The sequence below is a fragment of the Panthera uncia genome, chromosome A2 (genome assembly GCF_023721935.1).
Source record: "Panthera uncia isolate 11264 chromosome A2, Puncia_PCG_1.0, whole genome shotgun sequence".
NCBI classification, from domain to species: Eukaryota; Metazoa; Chordata; class Mammalia; order Carnivora; family Felidae; genus Panthera; species Panthera uncia.
The window spans coordinates 156,390,190-156,405,707 of NC_064816.1; the positions used below are offsets into that span (position 1 = coordinate 156,390,190).

General features: G+C 50.6%; 3 non-coding genes across 3 annotated transcripts; all 3 read right to left on the reverse strand.

The window, feature by feature from the left end:
* Positions 1-2,544: 2,544 nt before the first annotated feature.
* Positions 2,545-2,616, reverse strand: TRNAC-GCA (transfer RNA cysteine (anticodon GCA)). The gene has a single exon. It is a non-coding gene; the product is annotated as a tRNA-Cys (tRNA).
* Positions 2,617-7,927: 5,311 nt separating this feature from the next.
* TRNAC-GCA (transfer RNA cysteine (anticodon GCA)) lies at positions 7,928-7,999 on the reverse strand. The gene has a single exon. It is a non-coding gene; the product is annotated as a tRNA-Cys (tRNA).
* Positions 8,000-11,443: 3,444 nt separating this feature from the next.
* Positions 11,444-11,515, reverse strand: TRNAC-GCA (transfer RNA cysteine (anticodon GCA)). The gene has a single exon. It is a non-coding gene; the product is annotated as a tRNA-Cys (tRNA).
* Between the last annotated feature and the right edge of the window lie 4,003 nt (positions 11,516-15,518).

Sequence of the window (15,518 nt, forward strand, 5' to 3'; positions counted from 1 at the left end):
CCTCATGTCTAGTCGGACCTCTACTGCAGGTGGAAGGCATTCCTGCCCTCCTTCTGCACAATCCCCTGCCCACACCAGCCACCCATGGCCGAGGACATCTGGGTCAGAGCAGGGCTGTGTCACTGGAGGGCTCCGGGCTCCTCTAAGGCCAAGGGTCCCCGGGGGGACTGCCCATCGCAGCCCCTGGTGTGTGAGGGGGTAAGGGCAGCGGGGTGTGTGCTTTCTCGGAAATACAGCTCACAGGCTCCAGATCAGACTGCCTGGATCGGAATAGTTGGGCGTGGGGCCAACAGACTCTATTTTTAACAAGCCCATGGGATGATCCCGGTGGAAAGTCAGAATTGGAAACCGCCAATTTAGTTCGGTGCCCCGTGTTACAGGCTTGAACAGAGGCCATAATTAAGAGACGTTCCCAAGCACACACACCTGATTAATAATAGGGTTGGGGCCAGATCTCACACGGCTGGTCTTGGGCTCTTTCCACTTCCCAAACCTGGTGCCAGACATGACGCCACATAATGACCCGGATCATGTCCACCAACCCCCCCATCCGGTACTAAATGAGATAAGCTCACGGCGGCCTGGAAATCTGACCCAGGGATCTCTTGACCCGCAGTCGGATCTTTTCCCCTGAGCCAGGAGCTCACTTCAAATTGTTTCCTGGTTGGGACCTCCCAATACCTGGTAGTTGCTGTTTATTCCCATCTGCCCCGTGTCCTGGCTGACTCACCCTCTCCTGGCCATCGGCTCCCTCCCCTTTCCCACCGACCCCTCATTTGAGTGCCCAGAAGCCCCCTCTGCCCTGCCCAGTACCCGCCCCCACTTGTGTCTCTAGCTGGTACGCTTTGGTGTTCCCCCCGACCTTCCCTCCTCACTGCACCTCATCCTGGGCTCATTTGTTTTTGCCCCCCAGACCCCCCCAGCCTCTCCTGTTCAAGACACTTCTTCTTCATCCCAAGGCCAAATCCTTGGGCTGAGTCTAGGGGAGGCATTTGGCCAGGAAGGCTGAAGTCACCTTCCCTGTGGGCAGCCCCATCTGCCTCAGAAGGCCTCACATCTGGGACTCAGCACACCTGGAGGGGGCAGCGATGCCTGTTTGGGGTACCAAAGCCCAAAAGCCTTCTGAATGGGCACGGGGACTCTCACTTTGCTGGCAGGGCTACTGCCCCGGGACAGTCAGACCACACCCACCTCCCCCCTGCAGGGGACCCCACACTGTCCCCTCCTGGGGCCACAGGCCGTGTGGATTCCAAACCAGACGCACAAAGATTCTGATGGGCCCGAAAGACCCCCTGGGTGTTCTCTGTTACCAGCAGCAAGCGGGCAGCTTCTGTACTTGGCAGGTGGGGGCCGGGGCACTGGACCCTCTGCAAGCAATCCTATCAGTCCTGGTTTAAGACGAAATCCACGGGGACTGGTGGCTTCTGGAGTTGGCTTCTGGTGCTGGTTCCTCCCCATCCTCTCAGAAATCCCCTGTATGGTTTTGGAAGCACCGTTCTCCCCTGAACAAATGCCCCAACTTTCACGCAGGAGACCAGGGAAGCTCTGGTTTCAAGGGAATTTGGCAACCTCAGGATCAAAGTCTGCCTCCGGTGTTCCGCTGGGTCATGTGGTGCCTTAGATTTTCTCAGCACGGCCACTGGAGACCCCGTGTGGCCTTCTGAGCCCTGAACAAAGAAGCTGGACCTCGGATCCAGGCGTTCCCAGTATGTTAGAATCAGCCACCATGTCTCTCGATCTCAGCGGGCTCTTTGGTTCGGTTGGCCCCAGGCAACAATTTATTTAGCTGTTTCGTCTCTGTGGACCCTGACCTGCTATACTCCTACCAGGAGGGGCCGACTGGACTTTTACTGACTTCAGCACAGCTAGGCCTGGCAGTTAGCTCCCCAGTCCCACATCCGCCCCCAGCCCCCCATTTCTCCAAGGATCTCTTGCTTGCAAATGACTCCCTGTACCCATTTCTCAGCCAGTCATGCACACAGGTGCGAACCCAGAACCTGCTTCTGTCTGGTGGAAACAGACTAGACGGTCACTGGCAGGCTGGCAGGAGCCCAAGGCCCCGGAGGGAGGGTGGGAGAGCCAGGCTCAAAGGGACCCGAGTGGCCAAAATCACAGCCAAGGGCACAGCAGAGCACCATGCGGGGGCAGAAGCCACTGTATCCCCAGTGGGTGCTGAAGGACCCTCCAGCCCTGCAAAGGCGGCCAGAGCTCTGTATTCTGCAGTGGAATTCACCTGGCAAGGTCTGAGCCGGGTCCTAGGCCCGGGCAGGATTTGGCACGTTGGTTTGGTAGAGCAGGTTGCAAAGCTGTGCTTTCCCCCAAGACTCACTGTTTCGGGTGGGGGTTCGGGTGCTGGGCAGTCAAAGAATAACACAAATGCCCACCTGAAGCCACCAGAGAGGCTTGGGTGGTGGAGCCCACTTGAGTGTTGGAGAAACACAGGAGGTGAAACCGAGGGGTCGGGATCCATCTCTTGTCTCCTCAGAGGGGTTTCCAAGTGGGGGACACAACAGCTGTTATAGGGGGGCAAAAGCAGGCATAATAAGGGGGCACCTGGATTTGAACCAGGGACCTCTTGATCTGCAGTCAAATGCTCTACCCCTGAGCTATACCCCCACCTGCTTATAGGTGTCTAATAAACTCTTTAATCCTTCAGAGCCACGCCCTGACTGTCTCTGACTCGAGATGTATTCTTGGTGGCACTCTGCCGTCCTAACACCCCTGCAAACATGCCCTCCCCACTACGCCCACCCCTGCCCCTTACCTCCACTTACAACCTCCTCCTTCCCTCAGCCCCTGGCTGTAGGCACTGGCATTGACCACACTGTGGTTTGCAGCTGGAACATTCTTCAGACTCATCTGCAAGAGCGGGATACAGAACTAGCTGCTCAACAGACAGAGAGGAGGGGAGGGGAGGGGAGGCAGGGCTTGGGCCCCACCTGAGAACCCCTAAGCCAGACTCTCTGGGAAGGGGACGAGGGACAACATGAGCTTCTAACAAGCTCCTGATGATTTGGGAGCTGTTGTGCCCCTCACGGGATAGATCTGGAAAAAAAAAAAAAAGTTTGGAATTCAAATCACGCCCCAACCAAACTCACTTGGTTTAATGACCAAGTTACCACTAGAATCCACGTTTATGATTAGGGGGCCTCTTTGCACTAAACTGGGCAGGAGACTGAGCTACCCCCTTCCTATCTTCGTTTTCTCCCTTATTCTCTGTCTGTTGCATCGTTCCGTGGGTCAGGCAGCAGAAATAAGCGTGCAGTGCGTGGAAAGCGGTGAGGCAAGAATGAGAGATTTGTGGTCACCGGAGCACAGACACAGGACCGCGTGATGGCAAACAGGAGGTCAGAGCAAAAAGAAATGCCAACAGGCGACGCACTGACTGGAACCAGGGACTCCCCGACACAAAGTCAGAGGCTCTGCCCCTGAACTGGGGTTCCTGGTGAGCACCACGTCACCTGTGTGGTTGTGCCCAAGGAGCTATCATGCACTCTCACTTCTCATCCCTAGCAAACTAGTGGGAGCTGACTGCCCGACCTCGTCCAGATAGACCTCTGTCTGACTCTGGACGTATTCTGTCCTTCTCTAGAAACTTCTAGAAATCTTCCCTGCCCAGAGCACTGCGGCCTCCTCCCCAGTCCCCATGTGGGGCACTAATCATTGCTTAGAGCTGGAATCTTCCCTCTTTCCTTCCCTCGCGCTCAGGTTTCACTTCCCCAGTCCGCTGCCCCCAGTCCCACTCTGACCCCCTGCAGCATGGGCTCCTCTGAGCTGTCCTACATTGCTTTCTCTGCTCCCCCCACTCTTTTTGTTCCTTACTCCTTGGCTTTAAAGGGAGATGGCCTTACTGGAGAGGTCACGGTGCCATGCTGGCCCCAAACCATCAGCCCAACACAGCCGGATGACTTGGGACCAGGTACAAGGACTCGCTGTTTGGGCACCAAACTCAGGCCTTTACTATCTCCTAGACTGGGACCAGCGGTCCCTTCCTCCTTGGACCTCTCCCCTGGAAGTTACCACTACGAGGCCCAAAGGCCACAGAGATCCCAAGGATGCAGGGAAGGGACAATCATCCAAATTGGCATAGCATATGGAGGCCAAACTAGATGAAAAGCAGACATGCATCTTGAACAGGACGCTTTGCAGATCTGTCTGTACGAGGGGAGGTTAGAAACCGTGTGGGGGGCCAACAAAGGAGTGTTGGCTAAGTCAAGAGTGGTAGCAGCCGCCACCACTCTTCTAGAGTAGAAGAATACTCTGTATCCACTAAGAAAGGTGTCCTAAAAGCTTTTTTTTATTGGTGTGAAAAAGTCATCTATTCCTTTTGATGTTAAAAACATCATAGAATAGCTTCATCTTTGTAAGAAAACGATATGCAAATTATAAACATCTCTGACATGACCTATTTGCTTTTCTCCACCCAAGTTAGTTTTGCTTTAATAAAAAGCAACAACTTGGGGCGCCTGGGTGTCTCGGCCTGTTAATCATCCGACTCCTGATTTTGGCTCAGGTCATGATCTCGCAGTTAAGTTCAAGCCCCACATCGACACTGCACGGACAGTTCGGAACCTGCTTGGGATCCTCTCTCTCTCCCTTCCTCTCTGCCCCTCCCCCACTCACACTCTCTCAAAATAAAATAAAACCTTAAAAAAAAAGTGCAACAATTCCAATGGTCTGTGTCACTTAAACAGGAGATGCTTCTGTCTGAAAAGAGACTGGTTCCAAAAAGATTCGAAATGGGTCGGTGGAGACAGGTCCCAACTCACCCGATCCCACCTGCTCCCTTCCTGATGATGTTGTGCCAAGAACCCAGTATCCAGGCTAGTGGTCTCATAGCACAGGGGTATCCAGATTCAGATCTCTGACCTCATTTTGGTGACTCCAATGGTCTTATTTTTTGGAAGAGTTTTTGCATTTCTGCACACCCAGATGGATTTTTCTTACAAAGCTTCTGTTCCTCATCCACTGGGTCAGTCCAAGGATGTCATCATGGTGCATTCCAATTGCTAGAAAGGAAAAAGACGGTAAAGGCAGGTGTATCAGTTGATATTGTGGGTCTCAGCCCTGCGTCGGGCTCTGTGCTGACAATGCAGAGCCTGCTTGGGATTCTCTCTCTCTCCTTCTTTCTCTGCCCCTCCCCAGCTCACATGCTCTTTCTCTCAAAATGAATAAATAAACTTAAAAAAAATATAAAAGAACTATTGGAAATACATCACAGAATTGCTAGGAAGCAGAAAATCAGGCTTGGGAAAGGCATGACCACATCAGCCTCAGAGATTACAGCAGCAATCTTAGGAGTTCAGTGTTTTCCTGTTCTTTATCTTTTGCTGAGGCGTCTGCTAAATATCCCTTTGAATTAAGTAACAAGGCTGTTTCCCTTATTACAAAGCTCTACTCATTATTGGATAAAAAGCAGAAAGGCCATCACATACATTCAAATGGGAGATGTCACAGTGTGTGTGTGTGTGTGTGTGTGTGTGTGTGTGTGTGTGCGCACGCGCGTGCGCACATGCATATGTGTGCACACGAGTTAAATATTAGAGAAAAGCTTTGGGGATTATAAAATACAAACACAATATAGAACCATATGTACATGTAGGCAGAACTTGGCAACTAGTAACCATCCCCCATGTTCTACCTGACTATTCAGGGAGACCCTTTGTGTCTAAGTATTTTGTCATTCCTTGAACCATTACCCGGGTAATAGGAACAGTCCCAATAAAGGCTAAAATGAAAGCAAGATGTAGCAACTTGCTTTTTTTTATGTTTATTTATTTTTGAGGGGGGGAGGGGCAGGGAGAGAGGGAGACAGAGGATCTGAAGCAGACTCCGTGCAGGGCTCGGACCCAAGATCCCCGAGATCATGACCTGAGCCGAAGTCGGATGCTTAACCGACTGAGCCACCCCGGTGCTCCACCGCTTGCTTTTTGAATTGGAGGAGGGGCCCTGACATGCTGTGAAATGATTCATACAAGAGGCGGGTGAAACTATGAACCCAATAGGATAGAAATTTGACGATCTTGCCTTTGGTTTTCAGCACGTCAGTCATTGAGCAGACGAGCTGAGTGTTGGGCTGGGGTTATTGGGAAGTCTGCCGTCTCCATCTGTGTCCGGAGAAGAGAACACACACATCTGAGCTTTCCACTGCACGACTTTGAGCTTCCCGAGACCGTCAGCCTTGGCTTGGCCCTTTCTACTGTTCTATCCCAACACGTGGTCCCTAAAGGTTCTGTCCTTCAGCGGGATCTCTATTCCAAGAAGGAGTGGTACTCAGAAACCTTAACCACAGCTCACAGCATAGACACTGACCGATCGGAATGCACGCCAGCCGTAAACAGCCATCAGATGCCTGCCCGATGAATAAGCTTCCTCCAACCCATTGGCCAGTTGAATCCATGTGATCAGTTCATCAGCTAACTTCCCACTGACAGCCCGTGGGCTCTCAGATTTTCAGCCCTGACGAATCAACTGGACTTCCACCTCCTTCAACGCCAATAGGACAGAAAAGCAATTCTATAGCCACCCCACTTTCGTGAAGGTCTTTTGCCAGCGCAAAAGACCCCAAATGTTGTATCGGCCTAGGCACGTGGTTCCAGAAACAGAAACTGGTTCTGCCTGTGGCAAAAGATGAGATGATCACTGTCTGTGTGGCAGGGAGCCTGCAGCGCTGAAGGGAAGGCTGGAGGCGTAGGTTCACGCGAGGCAGGGGCGACCCAAGGGGACTCAGCCAGCCAGGCCCTCGGGCACTGCCAACCCTGGGATTTGTGTCACTCATTCCGAGTGTAGTGTGAGTCAGGAGCACCTGTTTGGCCAGCAGTGCTGGGAGAAAGGGAGAAAGGGAGAAAATCACCTTTATATTTGGCCTCTGCAGCTGCAAGAGGAGACATTTCTTCCACCAGGGCTCCCATAATTGGACATCCTCAAAAGATGGAAAGAAGGTTCTAAAGTTGGGAGGGAAAAAGAAAAACAACACACCTGAATTGGAACCAGGGACCTCTAGATTGTCAATCAAACGCTTCATTCAGAAACAACCAGTCTCGTCTAATAAGTGTGTTTCAATTCTGAACTTTAAAGCAGAGTTGAGGGGCACCTGGGAGGCTCAGTCGGTCAAGTAGCTGACTTTGGCTCAGGTCATGACCTCACGGTTCGTGAGTTCGAGCCCCGCGTCAAGCTCTGTGCTGACAGCTCAGAGCCCGGAGCCTGCTTTGGATTCTGTGTCTGCCTCTCTCTGCCCCTCCCCAGCTTGCTCTGTGTGTGTGTGTGTCTCCCTCTCTCTCTCTCTGCCCCTCCCCTGCTTGCACTGCCCCCCCTTAAAAATAAATAAACATTAACAAGAAATTAAAGCAGAGTTATCAGTTATGGGCAGTCATCACACCTAGCAGTATGGTGCCACTACGATCTGTCACCACCCTAGCATGCCCACACCTTCCCTGCCTTTCCTGCATTCTCTCCCCTCTGCACACCTGGCCGCTCTCCGTGCCTACAGCCCATTGATGTTCACCACCAGAAGGTTGTTTAACATTACATAGTGTTGTATGTTCCAAAATACTTACTTGGAACCACTGGATGTTACAATTGAAGTTAGCAGAGGGGTGGTGGGATGTGTGCCTCCCCAAAGCAAAAGTTCCCAGGTACCTCCTCTGTCTGACTAAATCATAATCCCTAGGGCTCATCTGTTTTTTTGTTTTTTTTTAACTAAGGTCCCTAAGTGCGTGCAGGCAGGCTGGGTAACCTGTGATCATAAGGTAAAGTTTGAAGAGGAACTTAGGACCTTCTGTCACACATACATCATTCATAACAGCTCCATGACATGTGCCGCATCCCAGAAGTCACCTGAGAAAAGGAAGGTGGCAATGGAGAGGACTTTCCAATAAGCAGGACCCTAACTTAGGTCACTTATTTGTCAATAAGGTAAGCCACCTACAGGGGGCACCCGGATTTGAACCAGGGACCTCTTGATCTGCAGTCAAATGCTCTACCCCTGAGCTATACCCCCTTACTGTGGTCCTGCTCCTCATTAGCATAGTTAACCTGTGACACCACGCCTAAGCATTCCACAGTGTCCTGTACATTCTATTCACTCTTGGTCAGCCAATGAAACTGGCAAGCCCACTAGAAACTGACTGGAGACCACCCTCTGGCCAGGAGTTCACCCTTCCTTCCCACCCCCCCACCCCCACCACCACCCAGAGCTTCTGGCTGGTCAAATAGCACTTTTCCATTTTGAAGCCACAATCTGAATTCCTCCCATAAACTGCAATCTCCTCCTCACCCCTTGCTCACTACCTGGGGGGTGGGGAGAAGGGAGAGGAAGTGTAGGAATCAGGCCTGTTATGTCCATAATAACACTTCATAACAAACCATCCCCAAATTCAGATGCATGCAACAATAAGCATTTCTTTTCATGTTCATAGGGTCAGCAACATGGGTGACAACCAGTAGATCTAGTCTGAGCTTGACCTGGTGGCCCTGCTTCAAGCTGGAGGTCCATCTGTGCTTGGTTTCTTTCTTTCTTTTTTCTTTTTTTTTCCTGTGCTTCGTTTCTTTATGTGAGTTGGGCACAGGTCTGCTCCAAGTCTGTTTCTTCCTGGGTCCAGGTTGGAAGAGTCACAGCTAGCAGGGAAAATTTTCTCATGGCAGTGGCAGAAATGCAAAAAGGTCAAGCCCAAGCACGCAAGCAGATTTCAAGCCTCTGTTAGTATCACACGTGCTAATATCCCATCAGTGAAAGCAAGTCTTAGGACCTACCCTTAAATCAAGGGCAGGGAAATCTATCTTTTTTTTTTTTTTTTTTTTTTTTTTTTTATAGTTAGATTGTTCGTTCAAGTTTGGGAGGGGTAGAGGGAGAGGGACAGGGAGGGAGAGAATCTCAAGCAAGCCCCATGCTCAGACTAATGGAGGGCTCGATCTCACGACTGTGAGACCATGACCTGAGCCAAAATCAGGAGTCGGATGCTTAACTGACGGAGCCACCCCAAACCTGTTCCACTTCTAATGGGAGGATGTGAAAAGTCTTGTGGCAAAGGGCACACATAGAACAAGTGCAGAACTGGAGCCAACATTTTAATCTACCATTATTTGCCCTCTTGGTCATAATTACTTAAATCTCTCCCACGTGCATAAGGTACTCAGCCTCATCCCAAAGCCCCCAAAGCCTCATTCAGTCAGACGAAGTCCAGGATCTTATGATATACGTTAGATCCAGATGAGGCTTCTCTCGATCCAGAGACCTATAAGCTTAAGAAACAAATTATCTACCACTCATACACCCAAAGTCCAGCGATGGTGCAGGAACAGACTTACGGCAGTAAATGTTTACGTGCAATGACTGATCACAACGGGAAACACACATGGCCATAGACATTGAAATGCTAGGCATAAGTGGCCACGCTCCCCTTTTGCCTTTTGTTACAGACAGAGCCTCCTTCTAGATACCAAATTCAGTATTTGCCAGCCTTTTTACAATAATATTGTATAACAAACCACCCCAAAACCCAGTGGCACACAACATATGCATTCCAGCAGTAGGGAAAATTCCTTGAGTCAGCTCTGGTTCTGCTACCTAGGGAGAGCTCCCTGCTCACTGTTCTGCATGACTCATGGGCCCACCCTCTAAGACGTCTTCCTTTTTTCCTTCCTCCTTCTCTGAAATTTCTGGAGAGATCATTGGAAAACATGTCCTTTGTTGTGGCTAGGCATTCTTCTCAGTTTGCTTCCCCCTATGGAATGCTGGAAGCCCAGGCCCTTTTATTCTCCAGTCTTGGTAACTTTTTTGTCCAGGCTAGTAATGTTTTCGCCAATACAGCTCTCTCAAGAAATGTGTGGGTTTTCTATGTATTTGACTCCACATGCCGAAAGCCATGACCACAATTCTCTTTGATGTATGCTCTCCCTCCAGCTCAATTATAAGTACTTGGGCACATCCTCAGTCTTTCTAGGAATACTTTTGTCCAGCCGAGAGGATATACTTAGTATCGGCTTAATTCTTCAGTGCTCTTAATGAGGTACATCTAAGCTATGAGCACATTAAGCTTGATTTGGTTTGGGGCTATGTCTTACTGGAAGGCTCTGGATTTAGCCTTTTGGCTAAAGTGATGTAATAACAGCCTCGCCTTTGTTTTGGACGGGATGGTTTTATTTTTCTCACTACGCAATTCTGAGCTATCTAGATTGCCTCTAAATTCTGACTGCAAATCAGTAAGTTGTCTTCTGAACTCAAATCTTTTTTTTGCAGTACCTTATCAAAAACAGCCTGTAACAAAACAGCTCATGCATTCAGTATTTTTCTTCGTAATATCCTACCGCTAACACTACAAGTTCAAATGCATTTTCTGCCTTCCAGGTTATCATGAGCCCGTTTTCCCTGCCCTCAATAATAGTTACCCCACTAACTTCCCACTAATTCCCCATGCTTCATCATAAAGACATGTCATGTACTTTAGGCTTTTGTTATAGCAGGAGGCCCCTTCTGTGTGTCAATGTTAGTATTTTCCAGTCGTATTCATAAGAGTGTTGCAAAAACGCCCCAAAGCATTGACACACGACAATAAGCATTTATTCTCATGCTCATGGGTCAGAATATTGAATGAGAATCAATTGATAGAGGCTGGGCTTGGCTGGGTAAGCCCGCTTCAAGCTGTGGGTCCAGAGGGCGTTGGCCTTTCTAGGTGAGTCGCGCTTAAGGTTGGACCACGTGTGTTCTTTCTGGGGCCCAGGCTGAAGGGGCAGCAGCTCACAGGATAAACACATCTCACAGTAATGGCAGAAATGCCAGAGGGCACACTCAAATTTGCAGGATGATCTCAAGCGCCCGCCTGCATACACCTGCTAACATCCTGTTGGCACTCACACGATGTGCCAGTTATCAATTTTTTGACTCCTGGGTCCAAATTCATGCTTCCATACCTGCCCTACAATAACGGACTGGCTTCCCTACGCCTTTCTCCTTAAGCGAGCACAATGCTAAGAGCTGTCAGTAGAGGGCGCCGGAGGGATGTTGCAGGAGAAAAGGGGCTTGTCTCCCTCTTTCCTGCTACGTGTTGTTTTGTTTTGTTTCGTTTTTCGTTTTTTTGCTTTTCCTTCCCCTTGGTCTCTGCTGCAGGGTTGGTCAGTGGTGTGGGAGTGTGAGGACCCAGGCACGCACCCGGGGAATGAAGTCCCGCGGTGGACCCGATAGCCCCGGCTGGGCCGGTGACCATCACCCTGGGCCCTCCCAACTCCGTGCGTGCACCTGCCGGCGCCGGCCACCTGGCTGGCCTCTGCCCCTCAGAAATTTGATACCAGGAACCTACCATACTTCAGTATGTCAAGGGAGAAAGGACACCTGAAAAAACACCAGGGCCTGGGGAAAAGAGGTGGGGAGGGCAACTGATGACATTGTATAGAATGTGGTAGCTGGGAAGCCACTCCTCTACGAGAGGCAATAAAGCAAAGCTCCAGCAGGGGGCACCCGGATTTGAACCGGGGACCTCTTGATCTGCAGTCAAATGCTCTACCCCTGAGCTATACCCCCTTGCATGGGATGAGGTCCTCTTTACATTATTTCACCTGTGACGCCCCACCAAACATTCCATAGGGCACTGTAAGTTCTGTTCATTCCTGGTCGGCCTGTGAAGCCGGCAGGTGCACCGCAACTCACTAAAGACGGCTCTGCAGCCATAACACCGCCTTTTCGATTCCCCAGAGACCCTTCGCTTGTCTCCTAGCACTTTTCCACTATAGCCACACCTGAACTGCAGGAGGCACCAGGTTTCTGTGGACCCCAGCACCCCCATCCTTCCTTTCTTCCCTCCTCCCTCAGCTACACCTGCTCTGCCCCAGCCTCCCCAGCCTCGCCCTTGCTTGCTCTCTCGCCCGTTTTCCTTCACATCTTCCCCCCCCCCCCGTCTCCCCAGCCCAATCCCCTCCTGAGGCAGTCTCCCAGAGGCTTGGTTGGGCCCTAGAGAGGCAGGAGCCCCTGAATCCTTCCTGCAGCACAACAGAGGAAGCTAGCGAGAGGCATAAAGGCTGCTATTTGGAGACCCACAGCCCTGGCGCAAGGATCCCTGGTTTATGGTCAGAGATCGCTCTTTCTTCTGCCCCACGGGCAGCAGAGCCCAGGCCCTGCATGTACCCACGCCCCCACCCCCACTCCCTCCCCACTGCCGACCCTCACTCACATAGGGAGGACACACACCAGTCCTTCCTAAAAGGCACCAGCACAGTAACCTATGTTCTATTACATGGCATCAGAGACCAGTGAGATTCACTTTTCAGAGACCACAGAGGATACTGAGCTATGCAATGGAAAATGCGGTAAAAGAGGGGAGATTCTTGACTCGTTCCTGTGCAGCTTACTTGGATCATTACTGCGTTACGCGGATAACATGTTTCACTTCAAAAATAGAATGTAAATTCGAAATAAGTATTCCAGTGAGAACAAAGCAGCGCCCCATCCAGGATGTTTCTAACATAATCAACCTGCTACCATGTTGCTGGCTGTTTGCCGGCCCTATAAAACACCATCTTTTTATTAAGGGAGGTGATTGGAAAGCTGGGCACCCTTCCCTGGGGTGGCCATGTTCCCCGGTGAGGCGAAATCCATTAGGCAGAGCTGGTTCCTAGCCTCCCTGCCCGAAGTTCTGGCCTTTGTTTCTGAGGCCATTGAATAAGCCCGGGATGGATGTGAAGATCCCACTCTTTTCCGATTCGTGTCCTATCTTTCATGCATGTGACAAAGATACTGTTAATTTAACTGACATTATAAGTCAGTAACCCACAGGATCAAACCCTACTTTTGGCTGGAGGCTTTTTCAGTTATTTAGGGGTAAGAGATCAGACTGTCTGTGCCTGGCGCTGGGTAGAGGGTTTACACATTTGACCTGCGTTTTATTTCTCTGAGTCCCAATGCCAATAGAATTAGCCACTTTAATATATATTTTCTTACTGTTTTATTTATTTTTGACAGAGAGAGAGAGCGTGAGACAGAGCATGAGCGGGGGAGGGGCAGAGAGAGAGGGAGACCCAGAATCCGCAGCAGGCTCCAGGCTGCGAGCTGTCAGCACAGAGCCCCACGCGGGGCTCGAACTCACAGACTGTGAGATCATGACCTGAGCCTAAGTCAGATGCTCAACCGACTGAGTCCCCCCAGGCACCCCTAGAATTAGCCACTTTACTGTATGGTGTCCCCTGGTGTTCTTAGCACATCAAGGCCTGGCTCTCATCATGCACTTCCTTCCACGAGACACTGGCAATATTCAACTTGCCTGCTTTGTCAGTGTGTGTCAATGACTGCCGGGTCCCAATTTGTGAATAACTAGCCAGATGTTCACTGCTTTTAGCCCCAACAAGACCAGATGACCGATGTCATGTCCCCTTCACCTCCTGCACCGAACTCTGGTATCAATTTTCGCACTGCCAGCATTCTGTCTCAAAAACAGAAACTGATAATGGCTAAATGAAACAAACAAGGAAATTACTGGCACAATGACAAAAATCTCAGACCACTAAAGGAAACCTAGAGATCTACGCTCAGAAAATGGGCAGAATTAAAGGACAGCCGGGGGGGGGGGGGGGGGTCAGGATCATTTACCTCCAAACAGCATCCTGGTTAGGGGGCTGATAATGCCCCCACTGTGCACCGGCTGCAGCCATCAGCCCCGCTGCCAATGCCAGAGCAGTGGCCCCCCCCGGAGTAAATTCCAGACTCTTCCTGCTTGTGTGTACCTCATTCCATGTTCCAAGTCTCCATCACGTGCATGGGATCGGCTAAGCCCTGCTGGGGTTTGTGGGAGGGCAAAGTCTGGTACTTTTGCCTTTTGTAGTATAGTTATATCCTGGTTTCCACCAGCCATGCACAGCTCTGGATCCCCCCAAAATGGAAAGGAATTTCAAACGTTGAGGGTGTAAGATAGTTACAAATACGTACCACAAGTATCATCAGTGAGACTGAATCAATGGCAGGATGAGGAATGGAGAAAATTGTGTAGTGCTACCAGAGACTGGGGGAAGCTTTCTAGCAAAGGCCTGACCTGCTGCTCCTCTCTTCCCCCCTTTTTTTTTTTTTTTAAATTCTAGTGTAGTTAACATACAGTGTCATGTTAGTTTCGGGTGTCCTGTGTAGTGATTCAACAATTCTATACAATACTTGGTGCTCATCAAGGTATGTGTACTCTTAATTTCTCTCTCCTCTTCTTGCTGGAAGATGCAGTTATTGGGAATGCCAACACCAAGTCTAAATAGAAACGACAGCAAGCCCATGCCATGGAATATTACTCAGTGATTAAAAAAGAAATGAGCTGTCAAGCCACAAAAAGACATGGAAGGACCTTAAGTGACTGTAGCTAAGTGAAAGACGCTGACCTGAAAAGGCTATATACAGTATGCTTCCAACTGTATGACACTCTGGGAGAGGCAAAACTATGGACAGTAAAAACATAGGTGGTTGCCAGGGAATGCCAGGAGGGGAGGGATGAATAGGTAGAGCAGGGGGGATTTTTTAGAACAGTGGAACTATCTTTCATGATGCTAGTAATTGTGGATACATGGCATTCTGCGTTGGTCAAAACCCATAAAACTGTAGGAGTCTTACTGTAAATTACAGGGTATTAATAACGTATCAATATGCATTCACCAATTTTAACAAATATACCACACTAGTGCAAGGTGTGAATGACGCGGAAACTGGGGCGGGGGGGGGGTAAGGTGAGGGGGTATAGGAGAACTCTCTGTACTTTCTGCCCAGTTTTTCTGTAAACTGGAAACTGCTCTAAGAAATAAGGTCGGCAACATACATATTTTTAATGACAGCAGGTGGGGACTCCCTGAATTGCGAATCAGAGACCACGTGATCTGTGTTCCAAGGACCCACCGAGGAGCCAGGGCGCCTTGCCCCTGCCCCGCAATCGGTATCCAGAGCTCTTAGCATAGCAAGTCGCCCACGTCTTCCGTGGGCTCGCCTCAAGCCTGGGGGTGGGGGGGTGGGGGTGGGGTCTGCTGAATGGCGGAGGGGCCCCTTTCCTGCCAGGCCTCCCTCTGCACCTGGCAGCTTCTCAGGCCCTTGCCCAGGGCACCGGCTTTGAGAATCATACACATTTAGGCGAAAGGCCCTTTAAAAATCATCCAACGTAGTCTTGCCCCACACGCGTCCGTCAGATCATCTAGAGCGGGTGGGGTTGGAGGAGATAGGGGGAAGGGCAGAAGGGTGCCAGGTTTTCCCGATGGGCCCTGCAGGCCTCCCGCATCAGAGTCCCGGCTCCGAGGCCTGTGATGTCTCGCGGCTGCGGCTTCTGTGTGCGCCCCGGCCTCCTGCCTGCTTACTCACTCGGAAGGAGAAACAGTGCCTGAGATCACCAGACGTACAAGTGGGCCAGAGGGTCGTGGCAAAAAGGTCTGTTTCTGGGCGGGCAATGCAATTTTCCCGCAGCAAACCACTTCCCGAAGCAGGAGATGCCCTTTCCGGCCTTTCCTCCCGCTTCCACTTCCGGTCTGCTGAGCCGTCCACAGGAAATCAGACCAATTAAAAAGCCGCCTAATTA